A 17,948-nucleotide genomic window follows, 5' to 3' on the forward strand; every position below is an offset into this window, starting at 1 on the left:
AGGCCCGCAGGTGATCCTCTTTCACCAATAAGGTGTGTCATACTCAGCCAGCCCCAAATTAATCCTTCTTAATTGGAGCTGGGCTAACAGAGGCCTGGCTCAGGGCCTCCTGGCCAGCACCCTGCTACAGCTACCCTGACGGACATCATACACCAAGGCTCATAGTGCTTGAGGCAGGCATTCGGATTCCCTTCTAGCTGCTGGTGCCAGATCTGAAATGCTGTCCACCTGAAAATGACAGTGCATCTGCAGCATTACTATAGGCACATATCTGGAAGAGAAACAGATGTTAAAATGTAAACATTGTAGTACACGTGCCCTCACCAACCTCATAACCTGTGTGATCTGGAAAGCTGGCGATTGATAGTATGTACCCTTTTATTAACAAACTTCATTCCCCTAAGGACCACTGCCACCAAAATGGGAAAAATCCAGAAATGTTATATATATCCTGCACTATGCCTTCAGGCCATTGCTACGTTGGTAAAATACTCACAAACCTGTACCTCCTGAAGCATCTGAGAGGATCTTTAAATCAGCCTTGAGTACCAACAGGGCTTTTTCTGCACTGCCATGGACATAAATGGTCCCCACTCTCTTCCAGACACCTGCGGGGAGGGATGAGTCAGTGTCCCCACTCTGACCTGGTATGAAGCTGCAACAGCAAGTCACTCTCTTATCTCTCTCCCTTAATGGGAGCACGCACCTTTTCTGACAAGCCAGACAATGTGTGGTGAGGTCATCGCAGAAAATAATTTGAAGCTTATGGATCATGTTAGAGTTACAGATGGAAGAAGCAGATGGTGGAAGAAAGGGCAGTTCAAAACCGTAATGTTAACGAGAGCACCAAATAGTGACTGATTTCACTTTCAAAAATAATGAATGGTAAGGGTTTCATCCATAAACATGTTTTTATTGCAGTTTGATGGAGCCATATGTTTGCATGGTTTGCAATAATAGATTCACTGGTTTCAGGGATTCAGCATTGTGTTAAATATAGTTTCAGTATTACAGTAGTTCTGTAAGTTGTTGATTGCACTTTCAGTGTTTCTTGGCAGCTCTAAGAAAATATCAGTTCATGCATTATATATTTATAACTAGCTTTCAGCTTATACCATCTACATATGGTGTTATTAAATTAATTTTGATCTTCAAGATTCCAGTATAAGAAGCCAAGTAGTGACCTGGAGGACTATCTATCACAACATCTAAAAACCTTAATTGCAAGTGGATTTTCTTTTAGGGAAAATAGGGAGGTTATATGAATGGATTTTAAATTGAGAAAATACTGTTTAGGTAACTTGAGCACAAAAGACAGTCCTGTATAGATTGTACTGCTTTAGATTACATTATTTGCTGGCACTTTACAATTGCTTTATCTAGATAATAGTTCTATGAGCTTCATAGCACTGACATATATCAACAATTATTTGTACTATATTCTGAGAGGTTCCCTGACAATGTATTGTTCTATTCTTTTTTATTAACCAAAGGTCTCATATGGGAAAACATCCATGCCAATTACTGCTAATAAATTACCTTTGTGAAGTTGCTGAGAAGAAGGGACAATTGGAGTATTTTTAGCTATTAGTGTTTTTTTGGTGCAACTTTGTTTTTTTCCCTTTTCACATCAATTCATCTGTTTTCAGTTCTATTGTGTTTTTCATTTAGAAAGTTATATGCCAGATGCTTTTAATATCCAAGACCACTGAATCAATAACTGGACTGTACTTGTCAGTTGGCATCTGGCATATATTTTAATATTGATTTGTACAGAAAATCTTCTACACTAATTGCCTAGGGATGTGTTTGAACTATTCAGTAGTGTAAAACACGGTTTATATGCTGTCTAAAACTGTAGATGATCTAACCGTACTGATTGTGCTAAACCATGTTCTGACTGGCAGGTTGGGCTTCTCTAGAAAGGTACAACCGTGCATGAAGATGGAAACTCATCCCCCACCCAAATCAAAAATCTATAAAAGCAAACTAGAAAATGATGACTATTTTGTTAAATTGGGCGAGGAAGTGTTCCAGGGGAAGATCTAAAAATTATTTCTCTTTCTTCCTTCTCGCATTGGTAAGTGCTATTTTTAAATGTTTTTAAGTGCTGTAGCCACAAAGAACTTGGAGGGTGGGGGCTGAAGCTGACAAAGTGACTCTTTAAAACTGTTTTGTCCACCCCAGAACCGCCTCACTGCTATTTCAAAAACAATTCATGCCTTTCCAGATACTTTTTATGATATAATAACTGGGAACTATTTGAAATTCACAATTTAAATGCTTACAATGGAAGATCAGATGAAACTGACAGAGTTCTCAACCTTCTGGCACAACTGAAGTGTCACCGCTACCTCTACTCCACCAGTCTGCCCATCCTCAGGGTCATTCTGGCTATGCGGAGCAAAAAAAAAAAAAAGTATGTTGAAAAGAATGCCTTCCCTGTCCCACAGCCTTTCTTCCAAAATCTTTCTGAAGGAATCTTTTTTTAAAACCTTGCGTGGGAGCTATATGAATGGGATTTTCAAAAGTGTCTCCGTGGCTGGTTTAAGAGAACCAGTCCAACAGAAAGTTAATCAACTCATGCTCCTAAATTGCTTTTAATTCCTCTATAGCCATGTAGTATGCATGTATCTGTAGTCTGATTTTGTTGCTTGTTATGCACAAATTAACAGGGCTACTAGTCCGGATGAGAGTAGATCAAAAAGTTCAAACTCAGCAGTATAAAATGCCTGATCACTAGAATTTACATTATAGTAACTCAGAGATTTTGCTTCCTGTTTATGTGGTTAAAACCTATATATATAAAACCTGGGATATATGCATTCTGAGGCCATGTCAATTAAAATAAAAAGAAATTATAATTGCTGATATTTGTGTACTGAATGGTGATTCAGGCTTTTACAATGACACTCACTTTCATGCTGGCAAAACCCTGAAAATTGTTTTCAATACATACACCACAATTGGGCATATTTTTTTATTTTATTTTTCTTTTGTCTTTCTCTTCCTCCTTTTTTACTAACAAAATATAAGATGGGAAGCTAAAATTTACTCAGAACCCTAAATATTCTCTTACTGATTTTGATTTTATTAAAACTGGAGAATAATTACTATGCTAAATCAATATCCATGTTTCTCACTGGTACACAGCTATAATAAAATTTATAACAGGCAAGGATGATTATTTTCTAGATCAGGGGTTGGCAACCTTTGAGAAGTGGCGTGCCAAGTCTTCATTAATTTAGTAATGCCAGTGATAAATTTTACATTTATAGGGGCCCCCCAATGAAACCCCAGACTGGCAGCAGGCCGGTGGCCAGGACCCCGGCTGGCAGGGGTCCGGGTAGCTGGCACTCCAGACCAGCAGCGTGGTGAGCGGGATGGGCAGCTAGTATTCCAGGCTGGCAGCAGGCTGAGAGGGGTCATTAGCCAGGACCCCGGCAGGCAAGGGGCTGGTGGCCAGAGCCCGAGACTGTCAGCAGGCTGAGCAGGGTGGCAGACAGAACCCCAGACCAGCAGCGGCTCACCCGCTGATGGTCTGGGGTTCTGTCCGCCAGCTCCTGCCAGCCAGGGTCCCTGCCGCTGGCCCCGCTCAGCCCACTGCTGGCCTGGGGTTCTGTTCACTCAGGCTGTCAGCAGGCTGAGCCGGGCTGGCAGCCGGGACCCCGGCTGGGAAGGGGCCGGCGGCTGGAATCCCAGACAGGCAGTGGGCTGTGTGATTCAGCCCGCCGCTGGTCTGGGATTCCGTCTGCTAGCTCCTGCCAGCTGGGGTCCAGGCTGCTGGCCCCACTCAGGCCGCTGATGGCCTGGGGTTCCATTGGACCCCAGCTGGCAGCAGTGTGCCAGTAAAAATCGGCTCACATGTCGCAGGTTGCTGACCCCTGTTCTAGATAGTGTATATACAGAAGAAACAGCTGACAAGGATCAGTTCAGTTATAACTGGTATTACTCGTGTGTGGAAAAATGCAATATTTTTATGTAAGTATGATCTGCAACTGTAATACATTATTGAGGTAATCCTCTGAGGAAAGAGGAATTTTTATAAAATTAGTAATCTACTGATCTCATTCTTTAAGAGCAAAATGTTCTAAAATGTATGCAAGCATGCAATTAGCATGAATATGAAATTATTTTAAGTATTACAAACTGTTCCTGGCCTAGTTGGATGGTTCCATGTTTGCATATTTCTATCCAAAACCACTGACAAATATTTGAAATCTAGATTGTTTTTACTCATTCGAGTGCAACTGCAAAGGCTGCATTGGAGAAAATAAACATTCAAAAATCCAGCTGTCTGGTTGGAGTTCTGAGTGACAGCAAAATAGACTGAAAACTGTGAATCTAATATGCATGCCTATATAAAATCTGTATTTCAGGGGATGATAAATGCAAATAATTGTTTTTTAACTTAAAAAAAATAAAATACTTTAGAGAGTATATTTGCCCTTAGATGTCAAAGTTCTTACTTTTTCAATCTAATCTGATATATAAGCAATAGACATGCAAACAAAGATAATGCTTTAAATCTGTTTGTTGTTTAGTTGCCCTCCGTCCTTTGCAAGTGTTGGCTTTCTTCATTCTAACTGTTGGCTCAACTCTCTTTTCTACCTTTTATCCATGTGTCCCTTCAATCCTTGTATTAGACAGACTGTGGTGTGAAACCAGGTGGTCCCTGAAGAGTTGTGCTCCACAGTAGTGTTGAGACAGACAATGTGTAGAAAAGTGACTGGATTAATTAAAGCAGAAAACATGGTTTTTGATCTTTGATCTAGGAAAGAGCCTATTGACCTGCTAAGCTTGGATGCAAGGATCTTTGTGGAGGGCCCTGACACCTGAGTGTGGTAGGATTCTCTGCAGAACCTGGGGAGCTAGAGGGAGTATTGGCAGGGCAGGAGCCACGAGAGCCACTGTACATCTGCTTTCTGACCACCCCACCACCCCCACATCTGTTTCTTTTTTAGCACTGAGTGTGGCCTTACCTGCTCTCAGAACCCAACAGCAGATTTTCTAATAGGCCAGTCCAGCGCACAGAAAAGAAGTGTGGATCTACTTGCTGTTTGCAGGGCTAAACAGAGGAAATTTTTTTTGTCAGCTAGTTTCCGATTCTTTGTTACTAATGATGACATAAAGGAAATAACACAGCTTGAATTTAAGTTCCTAGGTTGAATTTGCAGGGCTGCCTGTTGGGAAAAATCCCTAGCAAACTAAGCAAAAGTGAGCTGTAGCTCACGAAAGCTTATGCTCAAATAAATTGGTTAGTCTCTAAGGTGCCACAAGTACTCCTGTTCTTTTTGCGAATACAGACTAACACGGCTGTTACTCTGAAAACTAAACAAATGGTGTGGATGTTATTGAGTGCATAAACATGGAAACCCTGATGGCATTTTTATAGTTACTCTTCCAACTGCATAACCACAATTCCAAGTACCCACAATGACTAATGTGAGTTGAAGAAAAATGGTAGAGAAAGACACGCATGTCTGATGCTGAATACAATCTTGTTTGTGCGTAATGCATTGGAGAAATGAAAATATCCTGTAATGCTGCTGACGTCCCTGTGGTTTGCTTTGTTGTTCAATAGTTGTGGAATACCAAGGTACCTGAAGAAGTCCTTTTTGTGATATTCCAAACTTACCAAGATGATTTTAAAATGGGAGAATGTGTAACTTTTTCATCTGATGCTTGTTCCCCTTTCTACAAGTTATATAATTTCAGTCTTTGCAAGGGCTGAAAAAGGGGCAAGGCCAGAAAATAAATATATTTTTTTCCCAGTGAAGGTAAAGAAGGCAAAAACCATAGCTTAAAATGAAGTCTGTTATTTAAGCCTGTAGCATATTATGACCTTAGTTCCTACCATAAAACATAAGTAGAATTTAAAATGACAGGAAAGTAACACTTACAGAAGAATTCTCTAATGCTCAGTAGTGTTCTAATGGTCTCTTTCAGTTACACTAAAAACATTTGCCAACTAAATTTTAACAGTTGAATGTTTTCCTTGATAACAGTGTGACTGTCCTTCATCTCAGAACCATGATAGCCAATGAATGGTTATTTCTGAGACTGACATTAAGATCGTTATTGTTAATATTTTCCAAAGCAGAGAATACAGTTGCAGCATACTTAAAGTTCATGCAAACATTGGGGTCATCCAGTGTGGCCAGCCTCATTGTGCTATGCTGCTACATATAACAGGATTTGAGCACACTTATGTTTTTACTTGTGTGGTTATACTCAGAGATGCTGGTTTAGGATTCCTGTGAATATTTTTAGTTGATTAACTTAAAGGGAAGCAAAAAGAGTAAAGAAAATCAGAATCCCAGTATAGTAACTTTCTGAAATTACTTCTATACTTAACTTGAAAGACTTCATGTTTAGAAATATTGCTAAGCTCCTTCTGTTGATGAAGGAAATGAGGAACAGAGGTGGTAATTTCTCCACAATCCCACAGTTGTTGTGCCGGTAATAGACGGCAGAAGTGCTGAGTCTCAGACTTTTACTTTAGCCACTATGCTACCAATTCCGCTATCCAAAACCTCATGTGTTTCTTTATATGAAGAACTTAAATGCCTATCTGAAAAGGGCTGCATTTAGTTTTCTGCCACACTAATTGCCAGATTCCTAATGTGTAGAGTCAAAATTCTACATAGTAATAACCTTTCTTTCTCTCGTGCTCCAAAAAATGAAGGCAGTAAAGCTCTTGGGAGAAAGAAACCAAATTAATCACAGTCCTCTATATAAAGGTTCCCTGGGGTGATTGAGATATAAGGCCATTCTCTTCCAGGTTACTGATCTGAACCCAGCCAACTCTTGGTAGTTAAATAAATTGCATAAACCAATGTTCTTTGGTCACTTCTGAGGGGCCTCTATTGCTAACAAAGTTAATTGCAACTTGTATACAACATAAACAAGGGTGAACTAACATGGCTTCTTCTACTAGCCAAATGTCATTGTTTGCAATAGGCTCTGAGGGCCACCATCTTCTCACAAGAGGTGTTCAGCACCTTCAATGATTGGCCCCTGAAAGAGAAAATTAGTTTTCAGGCATTCTTTATGACTTGTTCCCAAATTGAGCCAATAGCTGCTTTGGCTTCTTTCCTGATTTTCATAATCTACCCATTATACCTACTAAAGCATAAAGCTGATTCAGCCTTTTGAGTAATGAGGTTGTTCAGATAAAAATAAATAACCTTTTTTCTGTTGAGCAAAATAACTTTTAAAGAACTTTTAAACTTTTAATTTCTGGGACCCTTAACTTCCAAGGCAAAGATCGGATTTCAAAAGTTTTTCATTTGGCTACAGAATGAGGATAATTATATTCTGTGGCAGTTGTGTTGTTAGTAATCCTTTGAGAATGGAAAGGTCCAGCATTAAGTCATTGAAAATCTCTGTAATGAGGAGAGTGGTTTAGGTTTGTAAAATCATGACCATTTATTAAAACATAGCAAAACAGCATTCCTTGAAAACAAGGTTAATGAATAGAGTTGTAAATTCTACTCACACTGGGACACAAACGGAAAGTATTATAGATGTTAGCCTGTCTCTCTGCCATTAAATATATCCTGGGATGATCCAATTCACAGAGTCAGTTTCACAAAACAATCAAGTTGCTGAATAACATGTAAAATTTATCCCCTCCCCTCCCCCCCCGGCCCTTTTTAATCTGGGCCAACATTTGAGATCTTCACCATTTGGCATTTTAAAAATATCCAACAGAGTAAAACATAACTTAAAAACAAAGGAAAACCCAAACCCTGCTTGTGGTAACTGTGCAAGTGTACAGGATTTAGGTAAGTGCTGCTAATAATTGGTATGGAGAGATTTTTTAAAAAAAAATTATGGATGCACACAGCATATCTGATTAAGTACCGTCTGCAGAGTAAGTCAATTCATGTGATGTGCTGTGTTTGTCTTTATCCGGAAAAGACATAGTACATGCTCTGTAAAGGGCGAATGGGGTTTGTCTGTCTGCCTGCCTGCATATTTTATGTATGTATCAGTGAACAGTGTAACATTCTTGCAAACAAAGTAAACCTCATTCTGGGATGTATTAGCCGGAGTGATGTAAGCAAGACACGAGAAGTAATTCCTCCACTCTACTCTGCACTGATTATTGTGTCCAGTTCTGGGCACCACATTTCAGTAATGATGTGGACAAACTGGAGAAAGTCCAGAGAAGTGCAACAAAAATGATTAAGGCTGTAGAAAACATGACCTATGAGGAAAGATTTGGAAAAAAATTGGGTGTGTTTAGTCTGGTGAAGATAAGACTGAGATGGGACATATCAGTTTTCAACTACATAAAAGGTTGTTACAAGGAGGAGGGAGAAAAATTGTTCTCATTAACCTCTGAGGATAGGACAAGAAGCAATGGTCTTAAATTGCAGCAAGGGCCCAAATATATTTTAGACATCAGCCAGACTTATAGACTTTTCAGACTGAGCATAGCAGGAGCTCACCAAAGATGGGCAAACAATTTGGATGACAAACCAATGAGAGCCTTCTTGGATCTCTACTAATTATTTAAACCAGGATCAAACCGGCTATGTTTTTGGTTAAGTTTGGTTAATTTTTGATTCTCTTCCTAACTCACTGCATCCTGTTTCCTTTCCATGCTTAGCTTCTTCCTTCAACAATCCTAACCTTCTCTCACTCTCCTCAATATGTTTTCTTAGGGAGAAGCCTTTAAGCCTTCTATATATCATCAGGATAACTCCTTCTTCTTTCTCAACTCTTTCCTGGTGGTGTGGTTTGAGAAAATCCCTAAATTAGTTGGGACTTGCATTTTCATTAACTATGGCGTTAAACTGGGATGGGGGAGAGAGGAGGTATATGTGCAGGTAGGTGGGGAGTCATATAACAAACTGTTAAACACTTTTCCATTAAAGAAAAACAGACAAAAGGTAGCCATTGTAGGGTTACATTTTTGCAATGCACATAAACAATTTGACTTAACCTTCATCAGAAAATGGATACATCCATTCTAAATTCAGAAAGCTGCATTAAAAGCATCCCTCTACTTACTGTATTTTAAACACACATTGGCTGAAAACCTGGCTAACACTGTCAATGTGTTATAATTATCGATTCACTGTAAAAAATAAAAAGTGTTTCTTTTTTAGAAATATATCCAGAACCACTTAGACTGCTAGCATGCAAAGGTGACTTTTATCTGTTCATAATCTTCATTATATTTATTCCTCTGTGTAGTGAGCCACCACTTAAGTCCAATGAAATCTATGGCTCCTTCTGATTGCAGCTGAGACCTTTGGTATAAAGCATGCAGATTAGTTTGCTCATCCTTAAATTATGTGTTGTGCCTTCGATACTGATTATGCACCTGGGCCTTTCAAAGGATGCTTTCTTGCCAGGAATTAGTGGTGGCAATTATGTTTTATCTGTTTGAATTCTTTTCTGTTGTTTAATTATGGAAGGAGTGGGTTGTTGATGATCCACACAAACTAATCTCTCTCTCTGCCTGGTAGGAGAACTTAACTTTTTGTCTCTTTTTATTCATGCCAATTAGAGTAGGTTTTATTTATAAGTTTTTTTTCTGGAGACTGCCCAAGTTATCAGCATTTAAAATTCAGGGGTCCTTATTTCCTGAAGTGATCAGTACTTCGCTGGAATTGAAGACACTAATGACCTGTATCCTAACACTTGGATCTTTCCCTCTCTTCCTTAGAGTTCTCTTGCACATCCATTGGGCACATTTGTTAATGTTTACAAATTAACCCCATCTTTCCAAGTTTGGGTTATGAGTAGAATTCTTAAGTGTGCATATACCTTAAATTAGAATTCAAGTGTGCATATGCCTTCACTGTTTCTTTTCTTCCTTTTGTGAGAGGAAGATTGGTAAGTATTAGTGGAAGAAAATGTTCTTTGTATCCCTGCTTATACATCTTTTCTGTCTTTACAATTTATTCTTAGCTGATTTCGTGAAGACTGACACATCCTGACATACCTTTTTAACAAATTTATTTTACAGTTCTAAGAATTAGAACTCTGTTGTATGCTAGGATCTTTGTTGGATGTGAAAAAATGATCTATCAGTTTACCTCTATCTGCCTTTGCAGTGCTGACATTTTAAATTGTGTCCATTTGGTGAGATAGTCACTCATTTTCCTGTAGTAATGACCTGGAGAAATGCTACTGCACATTATAATTGATGTTCAAGCTTTTTACTGCAAAGAAAAATACTTAAAATATAATTCACATGTGGAAAAAAATAATTGAGCATTTCATCTGGTCACATAGCCAAGGGTAAAACAATTTTAAAGCCCTTAGGTGACATGGGAGTTTCTGAAAGCAGGCTTCTAAGTCAGATGAGTGCTTTTGAAAATTTTATCCTTGGTAAATTCTTGCCAAATGGGTTTACTTGCTGATGTTGAAGCTGCAGTTTGGTGGCTCTCCTGCCCCTTTTAATTTTTTCCATTCAGAAATCCTTCAAGAGCATAATTCAGTTATGCTTTAAAAACTTAATTTTCCTAGTCCTTTTGTAATTAATACATCCTGTTTGGTGCTCGCATGTGTTTCAAGGCCTAATATAGTACAATTCTTTGTAGGGTATATTTTAAATACGTTCTCATATTTGAATTATTTTTATAGATCCTTATGTGGAAGGGAGAAGAGGAGAAGGAATAAATACACAGCCTCTCTTGAATAGAGGTTTTGTTTTTCTAAGGGCTGGTAGGATGTGTTCTAAGGAAACGAATAAACAAATGGAGTTTGAAGAGAGTAGCTGGGAGCACAGAAAAGAAAGTTACATGCTTAATAGACTATATTTCGGAAAGAATACGACTAAAGAGAAGATGGGTTTTATTTTTTGTGAGTAGAAGGCGGGGTTAGGAACTCCCTACAACCAGTGCTTAGCACAGCTGATGTTCTGGGAGCAGAAGAAAGAGGCTGAGGGAAAGAAAAAAATCATCTGATTGGTTTGGGATGAAAGAGAGAGAAAGGAGTGATATAGGGAAAACTTCATCCAGTTCATTATGGCTTTGGATAATGATGTGAACATTTCAGGTTTTCCCTTTACTGAAAAACACTTTGATCTCAAGTCACTAAATGACTGGTGGTAATAAGTTTAAAAAGTTAGTTTAGACTTCAAAAACTGTATGAAATAGGTTGTGGCAAACAGATCAATGAAATGCTGATGTAAAGAAGAATATATTACAGAAAAGTAGATTATAAAGCAGGCACACAGTATAAAAATAACTTTACTCTGTCTTCCCTGTAGGTGATGAATCAGTTCTAGTGTATAGTACAATTACTGTGGTAATTTGTAGTCATTATGGGCTACGTTGAGGCCTTATTCGGGACTTTGTAGTATGTGGGTTATTAACATAATAGACCTTGACATCTTTAGTGTGGAGGCTTATTTAGGCTTACTGTAGTTTAAATTGTAGATTATTAACACAGTAGACTATAACAGTCTGTGCCAGCACCTATTGTGAACTCATAATGTTTGGATCATGCACACAGAAAGGCTGCAAGGGTTCCATCGCCAGAGACCTATTAATTTGTGAATTGTTACCCTTCAACTCCATTAGGGTCTATTAGAACACACACACAGGACATTTTTAATTAAAGGTAATTAAGGGGCAGTATATGGTTTTCTAAATGAAATGACTTCTAATTAAAATTCCAAAGTACTAAGTGATTAGCCCACCTGGATCAAATTTCATGTTTGCTCTCAAATCAATCATGAGATGCTAGAAAGGTTTTTCACCATCATACTTCAAATCCATGGTAGAGCTTGGTGGCTGCTATTTACAAAGCTGGAGAGGAAATACTGAACAAAATCTTTTATCCTGACTTCACTATTATTGGTATTTTCTGCCAGCTGGTCTGTAGCATATAATGGGATATAATCAATAAATCATATTCCAATGGTGGTTAGTCTGAATGACAATTAATGATACTGATATATTACAGTTTCTAGAATGTTGTTCATGGATTTTTGTTCTATCTTTCTATCATTTCAGCAGTATTTTAAGAATGGTTATTCTTTGACACATGATATTTGCTCATACATAAAAAGCAGCCATATATTTTCAGTTTGAAGGCCCTCTTTGTTTAGATTAAGGAGATGAACAAAAATTAGTGGTCTGTGTAGTAAACTACAAGAACATTGAGAACAAAATGGCTGCTGTCTTTGCACACAGGCAGAGTTCTTGTTTATTACAAGGTGCAGAAGTTGCCACAGAGCAAGTGTAGAAGGGATGCATCATGTTTAGGTGAGCTACATGAAATAAATTGTGTATTTAAGTAAGAAATTCACAAGTATGACTCCTGGTTATGTCAATTTGCTGTCTGCTGATAAATTTGATAATATCTAAGTCAATTTTGACATGTACGTGAGTTTCTGAATGGTGCATGAGAACAGGATTGGTAAGAAAAAACCTTACTCACTGAGTGCGTATGAATTTTACTTTGATGGAATTTGTTTATTATAATCTTCTTACCCTGAATATATTGGGTTGGATTTTCAAAAATAGAGGTAAGTGGGAGTTTTCCCATTGACTTCAATGGGAGCAGAGTTATATCAATCCCGAATGCTTTTGAAATTTCCACCAAATATGTTTGCTTATAATTTTTTGGGTTTTTTATGTAGTTTTACTATTTATATTTTGTCTCTGGATACTAATTTTAGTGACTGTTAATTATAAGTTGACTTAAAGCTTGTTCATTTGAGTTATCAGAGCTTTACACCATAAACTACTTTGGACATGTAGGGATTCCACAAGCAGAACTTGTTAATGAACTCACCATGTGAAATCATACTAGTCAAAGACAATAAAGCTTCTCTCTGAAACCACACATACTTCCTGTACAGAGGAAATATTTTATGGCTATTACAAACCCATGCAAATAGTGCTAGATAAACTTAGCAGTAGAAGCACAAGCTATGTAATAATATATGTATAGAAAATGTTTCAGGCAGTCTGATGAATAAATCTTAAGCCAGCTGTAAATCACACTTCCTCATATTTTTTTGGCTTTAGCATTCATTTGCTTTGCTATTCCAATAGCTTTGCTATTCCAATACTATGCCAACTGTTGCATGAAATAGAGCATACAATTTTCCAATGTATTTCACAGAAAGCATTAGCTCATAAAAACCCGGCCCACACATCAATACATAGTGTGAAATTTATATTCCAAAATAAGATAAACTGAAAGTTAAAGCAAAATAATGTCATTTTTGTTTATCTTTTGAATGAATTAAGGGTTCTATTATCTCATTCCCTCATTGTCCATATGGTTTTATAATATATATATATACACACACACATTATATATGTATATATACATTAATTCTAAGGGCCTTAGGTGTATGACACTGATTATAGCATAAACACAGGTTTGTGCTCTATGACTGTTGGTGAAAGATGTATGTATTTTTTTTGGGGGGGGGGGGAAAGGAGGAGGTGCTGTCTCCTAAATAGAATATGTAAAATATGTAACATACAGATAATATAGTACCTTAGCTATCTATACAGGAGCCCCACAAATATATTGGCAATAGATGAACACATACAGAAGATGTACAAGGTCCTGTTCACTGCTGGTGGAAGTTTCTTTGTAATGTACAGGAAGAGAATTCCACATAGGCCATTCAGCCTGCAGCAGGGATAACTTTGTTTTACTCATGTATGTTTGCTCCTATGCTTATATTTGTCAATGCCTAATTGCTTTTACTGGCCACATACAGGATGTGAACGTGTATAGTAGATTACATATTTCTTTAGACTGTTGTTCCTATTTATAGGAAAGTTTACCATGTTTTGCATTATAGTCAAATACTTGTAATTTCTTAAGAATATTTGGTATGTTTGTTTGCTTAAATTCTGGCACAAATTATTACAAGAGTATCTCTTCCCTCTTTATGTTGTAATAAACCACAAGGTGGGGATGACTGTATACATTTGTAGGTAGTCCCAGAGTGTGTTATGTACCATATACGTGATGTAAATATATCAGTAAACTTCCACTCCATATTTTCTATGTTCCTACTCCTGCATGGTTATAAGGGAAAGAGAGGCTGTAAATTCTACCTTATCTTAATTATCATTAAATTAATATCAAAGATGTCAAAAGGAAAGGAAATGCTTTGATTGTCTATAACAGTTCTGTACTGGTGCTCTCAGATAAACTGGTGATGACCTCTTGAGAATCTGTCCTAGGAAGTTGGGGATACAAAATAAAGAATTTTTTTCTTACAAGTGTGCTTGCTCTTTGTCCTTACAAATTTAAAATTTGTGTTGAAACATTTTGGGGGCTACTTTGCATTTTTTTTTAAACTTAAAAAAGATAAAAATTAATTATATGAAGTGTGGAGATTTTGTATATAATGTACGCTTAATGTGTATGTATATATTACATACCAAAAATAAGTTAAAGAGCATAATTAAAGAAGCAAAATCAAGCAATCAAAAAATAGGAAATGCTAAAATTAATGTTGCCTCTGCACAGGCTTACATTATACATATATTTATACATTATACATATGATTTTTGCAGTTGAAGACTGTATCATAATGTACATGCATAAAGGCGTTGAATTAAGGTTGCACAAGCAAATATCTTAATTCTGGCATTTCCTAAATTTTGAGAGCCTGACTAAAAATTTTCTTAAATATTGTTTTGTGTATATTTACCTAGGTTTTAAAAAGCAAACTGAAAAAAAAATCCAGATTGACACCCACGTGGGTCATCAGCAGGGTTGGAACCCCTAGAAACACTGCACAGATCTCTGCCTAGTAAAATAACTGATTGTAGTAGTAAGTTGTTATCCTTTATGTGTACCAACACTAGAAACCAGGAAATATGATGTGCTAGTTACGGCCAACTCCCTGTTAAAACCAGCAAAATAAAAATAAAAAATTCTACTGGGATTATATCAACGGTCTTATTAAACTATTTAGCTTTAATTGTAAAACTAGCTTTGTCATGCAACCCTGTAGTCACCCAGCCTATGAGAACTAATTGAGAACTATGGGCCTAGGATGAAGGGAAATCTGAAGGCTAAAGTTACCACTTCCTGTGTCTTTGGCACTGCATCTACTAAATTATTGGCCTCCATGTACGTCTCCTATAATGATTGACTGACTGCATTGGACTTCATCCCTCAATATATAACACACATTATCCTTTGATTATTATAATCATTTTGATTTATTTGAAGGAAATCAACACAAAATTATTTCCCCTGTAACAGAGTGGCTTGTCCCTTAAGGGCTGTAAAGTCGAGGGGTAGCCAACCTGGTAACTCAATAGGTATATCTGGGTTGGCTCATGTAATTTCCTATAAAGGGCAGAAGGTGGCTGCTGCTCACGAAACTGCAGAAAGTAAGAGAGGCTCTTGCTGGGAAGACCCTGATATCAGAGGGTTTGAAAGTTGCAGGATGTGCTTGACAGGTGAAGGAAGCCAGGACCAGAGAGCTGAGCTCCAGTGAGAAAAGGCTAGGCCTGTTGACTTCGAGTGGAAGAGACTGGGACAGAGGAAGAGCTCCACGTGTGGCAGAAAAATGAGGGTGGAGTATGAAATTTTGGGTTGTGGTTATGGACTTTATTCTGGGCACTTTGAGGATTGTTTGAGCCATTTCTGTTGCTCAACCAACACCAGACTGGAGTGCTGTTAGCCACAAGAGAGACTGTGTGGAGTTCTGTGTGCAAGAGGGGGTAATAGAGGCAAAGCAACCCCTAGATACAAGAGAGGCTAAATAGTAGATAGCCACCACGTTATATCCTCCTGCACCATTTCCTTAAAATTTCTACCGAATGCATGTTTCTGATAAGACCTGTTTAGAGATGCACCGCCATGTCAGTCATCCTGCTTTAAAGAACATATACTTGCTTCCCCTTTCCTTTTCTTTCCACAGAGGAAGAGGCAGACCATCAGATTACAGGCCAAACTTTTGAGAAGACTTCTTGTTGCCTTTCCTAACATCTCAGGTATCTCACCTATGCATGGATTCCTCAACTGAAATTGCATGTGAGTATTCCTTTGCTTGTCAGTATTACAGACCTAGAATCTGTCCACAGTTGACTTGCATTTGCTTGCCTTTGAAAGGGGCAAACCATTTATATTCCCTGGACTTCTGTTTTTCTAGTGTAATTTCCTGAGAAATTGTATGGAATGTTATTTACCAACATTTATTCTTGTAAATTATTTACAGGATTTTTTTATCCATTTGAGATGCAACATTTGAAAAAAAAATGTATTTCAGACATAATTTGTTTCTTTGTGTCCAGTTTGACATCAATACAAATGAAGCCCTAATTATGCTTACCACACCTGAGCCCTCACAGAATTGTAGTGTCTCTGATTTTCTTACCTGTAAGTAGGACAGATAACTGTGTGTTGAGGGTGGAATGGGGAAGACCTCTGAAAAGTCGCATAGCACGTACACCACATACTGATCCTGTATGTTCATTAGGTGGTGAATTACACAATGTTACGCCAGTGGATCAGGAGGATTATGTTGGGAGGTGTTGTACTAATTTATTGAAGTTCAACAAGGGGAAAGGCAAACATGACAGAATCTTAAAGGAATTAGACTGGCCTCTGTCAGTATAAAACATAACCATAGCATGTATAATGAATTCCCATTTCCTTCCCTACAATTCCAGCAAATATAATTGCCTCTTATTAAAGCTACCTTCTTTATGGCTAATGTCCAATAAGCACTAAAATGATCTTCAGCTGTGGAAGTTTAAAGCTCAGATCCTGCATGGCTGTATGCTCCTACATATTTTAATTTTACTATTGATTATAGGGTCTTAGATCCCAGCTGCATATAGGCCTTAGCTAATTTTGCAGAGCACTTCATCTTGTCAGTAGAAAAGCAGGTCCTAGGATGGCTGTTACAATAATTTTGCAATAATTAACACTGAAGGGGTTGTATGGGAGGTTGACTACACTTTAATGCCCACCAATAATTTCAGTGTGGTATATCTCTTGTTATTTCCAAACTGTGTTTTTTCTTAGGTGAAATTATTTTTGTGAGAATAAAAACACATTCTGTCTTGAACATTTAGTTAAGGAAATGTACTTCCTTTGTTCATCCAAGTTGGCTGAAACATATTTTTCATTTTCTAATTTAAAAGCTGGAATGTCATGAAAAAGGGTTGAATCTGAGCTTATTGGGCAGTGACAACCAAAAATGTCTAGCCTAGTTTAGCAGTTTGACGTTGCAGACTTTTTATTTTATAAAAAAACAAAAATAAAAACACCTCTGATTCCCAAACAACTGGCTGCTTAGCAGCACCACGAGGATATTTGTTAGCTCAATTTTATAAAATAATGCTAATCTTGCAAACCATTTCCAGCAAAAAGGAATATAGCTGTTTTAATGCTTTCTTTCTCTATCCATCTCTAATTTATTATCTTTATTTTGATCTATTTTTTTGTGAGCTCATGTGTGCTTCATTCACCATTGTGCATTGTTTTCCTATGTTTGCTACTGTCTGGGGAGCAGAAGTAACTCCTTGTAATAAGCTCGAACCTGTAAAGGTCAGTTCCATGATAAACAGGGCTTTACTCCTTAAGGAAATGATCTCTGCCCTAAATTTGAACCACTTTTGTATCCCAGGGACCAGATTAGGTAAATTGCTTAAATGTTTCATTTATGGCTGCCAGTCATATTCTGCCCTTTATGGAGACTCTGATTGTCAGGCCTTTAATGTGACAAATGACATGTTATAAATTAATCACCTGCTAGTTTTCTGTCTTAGGAGCCAACTTTCCACTTATTCCATGAACTTTGCACCTTTGGCATTAACCTCTTATGCAGAACTTTTCTAAATGCTTTCTGGAAATGAAAGTAAATGTAATTTATTGCACCTTTTCTGTCTACTCTAGTAGTCATATCTTAAACCAGCAGGTCTTTAAACTTCTTCAAAAGAAATATTGAACTAATTGGCTTCTCCCTCCGTGTTTTGATT

The 17,948-nt window shown here is 37.6% G+C and overlaps 1 long non-coding RNA gene across 1 annotated transcript in view; it reads left to right on the forward strand.

Moving 5' to 3' along the window:
- The first annotated feature begins 783 nt into the window (after positions 1-783).
- Positions 784-17,948, forward strand: part of LOC125643163 (uncharacterized) — a 35,404-nt gene continuing 18,239 nt past the window's right edge. The window contains exons 1-3 of the long non-coding RNA XR_007358611.1: positions 784-885; positions 1,908-2,080; positions 15,884-15,996. This is a non-coding gene — a long non-coding RNA (uncharacterized LOC125643163). The remainder of the gene's footprint in view (positions 886-1,907; positions 2,081-15,883; positions 15,997-17,948) is intronic.

Source organism: Caretta caretta, chromosome 9 (assembly GCF_965140235.1).
Source record: "Caretta caretta isolate rCarCar2 chromosome 9, rCarCar1.hap1, whole genome shotgun sequence".
Classification (NCBI taxonomy): domain Eukaryota; kingdom Metazoa; phylum Chordata; order Testudines; family Cheloniidae; genus Caretta; species Caretta caretta.